Consider the following 8,014-nt stretch of genomic DNA (forward strand, 5'->3'; position numbering starts at 1 on the left):
TCTCATATCTCAAAAATCCAAAATCCAAATGCTACAAAAATTATAGATAAATTTTATTGACATGATTATAAATAATCTAAAAAATTTTGAGCCAAAATCTTTTCCAATTATTCAAGCTATAGCTCAAAATACAACCACTAATAAATTGAGTCACTTACTATGATTAGATTTGAAGTGCTGACTTCAACTTCCAATATTTCTTTTATTCCAACTTGAAATCCATCAAACAGTATACCAAAAAAATAGTTGAAAAAAAAAATTCTTCAATTTTAGTGGCCGATCCTTTATTGCTTTAAGTACCTACATGTTATGTCCAAAAGAATGATAGTATGTACAAAATCAGCACCTTAAATTTGAGCACCAATATCTCTTTCATATAAATTCCAAATCACATAAAATTTGCACCAAAATCATAGCTAAAAATCTAAATTTTTTGATTCTAGCCTTCAAAGCTAAAATGACATTAAAAGAATAATCCTAATTTCTAATAAGGCCTCAGGCAGCCTCCTTGAAGCCCATTGAGCATGATTTTTGGCCAATAGGAATAGAAATTTTTATCATCCATCTCCATTCATCTCTATAGATGCCTTTAATTTTCTTTTTTGCTACCAAGATCTTTCTCTAATCTTTTTTTTATAAGATTTATATAATATATGTCCTAAATACCAAATAAAAGAACCAAAATGAAACTTCAAGAATTACTAATGTTTAACAAGGGTGACTCTAAATATTTAAAAGTTACTACTAATAAGATCAACTTCAAAAGTTACTATAAAAAGAAAATAAAATTATATAAATTCTAATAAAAGCCTTTTTAAACAACCTCTTTTTGGAGTAGTAATCTATCCATATTCTATAACCAACAAAAATCTACTAACATGGCTTTTGCTATGTTGTCTAGTATATTATGTATTAAATATATAAATCCATTATTTTTACATGGTAGCTGAATCACAACATAAAAATACTCTTCATCTTGCTCAAATTTTTGATCTTTAATTTGCTCTTCTACTTCCATCTCAATATCTTGTATTAGATTTATTCTTTACTAAAATAAATGCTATCATTTTTTTGTTTAAATAACTTGATTTGTTTTCTTGCTATAAGTATCTTCAATTTTATACCATCAAGTTCTTGTAACAAGTATGTTCCATTGTTGTATGCATTTTTTATAATATAAGGCCCAAACTATCTCTTTGCAAACTTCTTTGTTGTACTATGTTGATTGTCCAAGCTACTATCATAAATTAATACCCAATTACCATCTTCAATTGCCTTAGATTGTTGTCAATATTTTTTATCAAATCTTTCTTTATTTTTTTCTTACTTCTTTCAATCTCTCTATTGCCGCTTCAATATCATTAGGTCTTCTTTTCAATTGTTGAATCTATAATACTAAAAGTTCTTCTTTATTGAGATCATTCTTCTAAGCCAATACATCCCATGTAGAAACTACATCTTCTATTGGAATTATTGATTTTTACACTTATATTAATTCAAAAGGTATATAATCTATTATTGAACTATGAGTTATACAATTAGTCTATTGTACAATTGGTAGTAGTCTAGACCATTCATGTGCTTTGCCATTGCATGCCTTTATTAATGCCTTAACAATAGGTAAATACTTTCATTCACTTTTACTATTACCTTCTAGATTATATACTATTGTTAAAAAAAGTTTAATTCCTATTCTACTAAAGAATTTTTGTACTTCTTTTGCATCCAATTCATTCCTATTTAGTATAATTTTTTCAATATGACCATAGTAAAAAATAACATCTTCTAATAGAAATTAACATATATCTTTGATATTCTTTGTTCTTAATGCTCATTCTACAACCACATTTGATAAATCTTCTTGTCCAAGTATCAAATACTTTATTTTTTCAAATTCCATAGGCATTGCCACTAAATCCACTATACACTTATAATGTAAAGCCTAAGAATATGTTGAGTATAAGCCATCTCAATGCCAAATAGTTGAATATACTTGACAAGTCTTATAAGATCCTACAAAATTTGCTATATCTTTGTGCATATCCTTCCACCAATATTTTTCTTTGAACTTAGTAAATGTTACCCAAATACCTTGATGTCCTACCCATAAAATTTCATGAAATTCTTTAATAATCTTTTATTTAGCTGCTACATCACATATCATCTTTTGTGGTACTTCTCCTCTCTTCTTTGAATGCTTCTATAAATATCCATCATATAAAAAATATCCAAAGGCTTTCTTATGGATTTTCTTAAATTTGTGATCTTTCCAACCTTCTTATCGCTTTAATAAGCTTAAATACTCTCCAACACCTTTCCATTCATCTTCATATAAATCTCTTAAAAATATTTCTAATAGTATATTCAAATATATACCTTCTTCTTATGATAATACATTAATATAAAATTTTGTACCTACATCATTTTCTAGATCAATCATCTTTTCTTTATCATAATACTTTACTCTTCATAACATATCTGTAACTTAATTTTCTTTCACTATAATGTGTTTAAATTTTGGATTCATAGATTTAATATATGCTATCCACCTTAACATAGAAATTTCAGGAATTGAACAACTTATAATCATGTCCAATAAAGATAGACAATTTATTTCTATAACTATTGATGTTTCAATCAAGTGTTCATTTTCATTTTTCAAAACTATGACTACACTCCATAATTCTCTTTTGATTTGCACATAAGCTCTTTGCCTAGTATTCAAAACCTTTGCTTCAAATCTTACTACATATCTATTCCCTTATTTATCATCTTATCCAACTGCTCAATCTATTCTAATTGGACTTGCATCAATTATTAATACCACTAGCCTTCTATCTTCATAATTTATTTTCTTCAAAGTTGGAAGTAAAAAAATATTTCTTAAAAACTTCTATAATGGGTTTACTATATGTGCAAAATGAGGTATTCATATATAATAGAAAATACATGCTTTTAAAAATCATTACATTTTTATTGTATTTGCTTATTCTTTCATCTTTTTAATAATATCAACATTTTCCATACTTGGTTTGTGTCCATATAATCCACATAAGTGTCCTACTACCAAAACTTTTTTTTTACTGCAAACATTGATTTTATCTCCAATAAGGATAAATGAATTTCTTCACACTTTTTTGAAATCTTTGCACAATCATCAATATGATCTATCACAAACTCTCTACATCCCTTTGAATCCAAAGCCTCATCTATTCTTTCTTCTTTACATCCTTTAATTGATACATCATCTAAAAAAGATATTATTATTTTTGGAATAAAATCTCTTAATATCTTATATATTTCATTCATCATGTGAGCCACAAAATTTTTAGCTCTTTGTGATAATGTATAAATTTTGACCAATCTTAATAGTATTTTTTTGGTTGTAAAATCTCTACTTTGGATTGCCAATTGAAATTGAGCATAACTTGAAAAAAAAAATCCATTAAAATTGATGCATCTTTGAGCAATAAAATCAATGCTTTAAAAATATCAACATCATACAAGATTGGTGTAGAAATAAATGCTGTCTTCAAAGATTCAAAAGTAACTTCTGCTTCTTGATTCTATTGGAGTTTGTCTTTACAAGTCAAACGTGTAAGTAGAGGTACAACTCGAGAAAAGTCTTTGATAAAGATTTGATAGTAGTTAGCAAATTCCAAAAAGTATTGGACATCTCTTACCATTTTTGGAATCTTCTAATCTATAATAGTTTGAACTTTCTTAGGATCCATCATAAGTCCATCAGTTGAAATGATGTAACCTAAGAAATCAACTTGAGTAGTATGGAATATACATTTTTTTATTTTGGCATAGAGTCCCACATCTCTTAATTTTTGTAACACATGACGAACACAAAGTTCATATTCTTTTGGATTCTTGGAATAGATCAAGATGTCGTCTACATAACAGACTACAAAATTGACCAAAAACTCTAAAAAAAAATCATTCATTAGATGTTGAAAAGCTGCTAGTATATTTGTAAGTCCAAAAGGCATGACGTTGTATTCAAAATGTCTATACCTAGTTCGAAACGCAGTCTTCTATTTATCTCCTTCTTTGATACATACTAGATTGTATGCTCTCTAGAAATCTATTTTTGTATAGATCTTAGCTTGATTCAACTGATCAAGAAGTCTACATATTAAAGGTAGTGGATACATGTTCTTGATGGTAATCTTATTGAATCCTTGATAATCAACACACATCCACAATGATCCATCTTTTTTCTGCACAAATAGAATTGGAGCTCCTACCGGAGATTTAGAATGGCATATGAAATTCTTGGCTAGATTTTCTTCAATACATTCCTTAAGTTCAGTCAACTCATTTTGTGAAAAACTGTAGATTGGTCCAAATTGCAGTTGTAATTCTTCTTGAAGGTCAATTGAACAATCATAGGGATGATGATTCGGGAGTGTATCCGCATTCTTTTTTTCAAATACATCTTGAAATTCTTGATATTGGCTTGGAATGCCACGTGAAGTCTTTGCACCGTTAGAAACGGGTGTAGCATAAATAATATATGGTGATTCATTCATAGTATCATGCAAGAAAGTTTTTGCACCTATAAATACGAATTTAATTGAATTAGACTTATGACTCTCTACTTGATTAACTATAGTGGTAGTTATACTTCTAGAGAAAGTGAGAGTTCTGGAAATCCAATCCATTTGAGGGTTGTATTTTTTTAACCACGATAAACCTAAAATGACTGCATTAGAAGGTGATCTAATGATATTAAATACTACAAAGCTATTATAACTATTGATTATTACTTCTTTAGGAAGGGTTTCATGAGTAATATCTCTAGAAGATAATGAACGACCATCTATGACTTCTACATGAATAAGTTTAGTTTTCTTTACTAAAGATATGCTATGTCTTTTAGTAAATTCTTCATCTAAGAAACACGCTGAGGCTCTTGAATCTAACAAGATAAAATCTTTGTAATGTTTAGGTCCTACAATGATATTTAATGTAAAACAAGGAGAGGGTTCCGAAGAGAGAATACGACCTTTACTAGATGTTGTGTAAGGTTCCAACTGCATGGTCCTTATTATAGCTTGATAAACTCATTTTTTGACATATTATCTTCTTTGACAGCCATACTCTTCATTTTGTGATTGCGTCGTTTCTTTAGAGAATGTTGAGCAGTGTGTTTTGGTTCTCCACAATATAAACATAATCCTTCTTAACAACGATGAGTCTTTTTTTATTCAGTAAGAAGTTTGAAACGTATTGCATCGATTTGTATATGTTTTATTTCTGAAGATATGTGTTGAGAAGACGTAGGTGTTGCCATTGAATTGTAATAATATTGAGGCCTACTTATGTGACTCTCAGATCGAAATTCAAAAAGTCGATTTTCACATTTTACAACAAAATCAATTGCTTGATTCAATGTTTGAGGATCGGATAATTTGAGCATCAATTTTTTTATCTCATATTGTAGTCTTTAAAAGAATTGGCTAATGAGTGCAGCATCATCCTACTTGGTATCAATCACGAGTTGTCAAAATTGTGAAGCATATGATGTTACAGATCGATTTTTTTGTCACAAGATACTGATCTTATTTGTTGCAACACAAACTACATCATGTTCTCCATATATAGATCAAAATTTTATCATGAAAGCTTCTAAATTATCCAATATTAGATCTTTTCATTCAAGAAAAGATAAAAACCATGATAATACAGAACTGGAAAGTAGTGTTCCAATAAACCTGGCTTGTGATTCTAGAGTTGGATAGCTTTGGGGTTGAAGTTCGATTACCAATTGTACTTGATTGATGAATCCTCGAAACTTTGATCTTGTACCATCAAATTTCTTGAGTAAGATAATTCTTGGTTCTCTAGCATTTGAATGGTATTCCACCATATGAGAAGAGGCATGATTCGATATAGATGTTGAGGTAGCTCTGACCATGTGTACATCTCTATTTTCTGTTATTTTTTGTTACATATTCTTGTTCTTCTTTCTGGTGGTGAATTAAGTTGATGCATCTTAAGCATTAATTGCCTCAGATGTTATTGTATTTGTGTCATTTTATTCTTCAATTCGACAAGCTTTGCCATGATAATACCTAGAAAAAAAAAATGTCTAATATTGTTCAAGACACGTAAGAGAAAAGACTTGAGAACAAAAAAAATAATAAAAACAATATCAGTTTAAAAGAGGATAATCCACAACTCTTAATACGCTTATGTCTTATCAAGAAAAAAGGGAAATCCACTCTTAATCAAGAAAAGACAAAGCTGTGATATTGTAAGTATACTCTTGTTAATCTGTCAAAGACAAGAACTCGATGAAAAAGTAATTCAGACAAGTGTGCCTTTACTTAAAGAAAGATAATAAAATATAAATAAATAAGTATGTATATTGAAAGAGAAACTAGAATGGCTATTGCCAAAGACTAGAAAACATGAAGACTCTTGAAACTAAACTGGAAATATAAAAGGAGTTGACAAGAGTGAAGAGAGCTTTACTCTTGTCTCTATATATACTATCTAATTAGGAGTTACATGGTGATGCTCTATAGGACCTCCAATATGTGTTGACTTTGCAAGATACATGATTTAGCTTGCAAGACAAGTTTTTAACCTAAAGTCAATAAAAGATACCTATAAAATCAAAGTAGCATCTAAGGTCAACAAAAGTTACCTATGAAGTCAAAGTAGCATCTAATAGTCAATAAAAGGCATCTATGAAGTCAAAGCAGTATCTATGAAGCTTCTAAGAAGCTTTTCTGGAAGATATTATGAAATTAATCAATTTTTACCTATTTCTATTTATTTTTACTTAATCATATAAATAATTAATAGAATAAATATTTATGTCTGTGATAATATTTCTTTAAATTTATCTACAATTAGACTTGAATCTATATTTCTTATAGCTATTTTAATTACAGGTTGCATATCTTGTAAAAATCTCATCGTTCTATTGTTCTTTGGTATTGTAAACCATTGATTAGAATAACGTTGTTGGGATAGAGAGAGTTTGCCTCAAGAAAATGCTGGGCTTCTGGTTGTCACTAATTATTCAATCAAGCTTGAAAATAAGAGAAGCCCTAAGTTTATATATAATTTTTCTCTTTTTGAGTAATTACACCAAATACACAATCGTCAAGTAATCCACAACTTCCAAAATATGATAAAATCTTCTAAATCCTTGTTTATTCTTATGTGGAGATTTTTCCAAACTTCAATACCTCATATCTCTTAATCCGACCGTCCAAAAAAACTCTTATTTTACAAAAAGTACTGATTTATTCTTATTAACTTTTTAAAAAACTTTCAACCGCAAATTCATAGCAGATCTTGAGATATCTTGAAATCTCTAACAGCCGCTTCAAACCCTTGTCTTTATACATCCACGTGCAATTTTCTTCATTTTTCACAAAATATAAGCTCAAATGCCACGAAATTTGTACATATAGCTTTTTAACACAAAATTTTATATTCTCCAAAAAGTTTGAGCCAAAAATTTGTCCAAAAACTCAAGTTATGGCTTCAACCATTACTACAAACAAACCCGCTTACTTACTGCTTTTGATTTGAAAGCGTCACCTTCAACTCCTTACAACTCCTTCATATGAACTCCAAAATCAATAATTCTTTCATAAAAGATGTAGGCCTTGAAATCGCCGTTCCAGTTGCATCTTCCGATCTTCAAAAGCTACTGTAAAACTCCTCGTACTCTCAAAAGAGTAACAGTATGTCTTATATAAATACCTTAACTTCAAACGGTTATAACGTTTTCATCCTTACTCCAAATCCTCTAATTTTTGTACACAAATTGTTTTCCAAACCCTAAACTTTACAACCCTAGCTTCTAATCTCCAAATGCCCTCTTTGAAGTCGCCGAAACCCTTCTTAAGGTCGCAGGCAGCCTCCTCAAAGCCCATTGGGCATGGTATTCGACCAATAGGGATGAAGTTTCCCATTCCTTGCCTTCATCCGACCATGCCTTGCTTTCATCCCGCCCAATTAGCTTCCTACTAGTTTAGAT

This window comes from Physcomitrium patens, chromosome 13, assembly GCF_059467195.1.
Source record: "Physcomitrium patens ecotype Gransden chromosome 13, ASM5946719v1, whole genome shotgun sequence".
NCBI classification, from domain to species: domain Eukaryota; kingdom Viridiplantae; phylum Streptophyta; class Bryopsida; order Funariales; family Funariaceae; genus Physcomitrium; species Physcomitrium patens.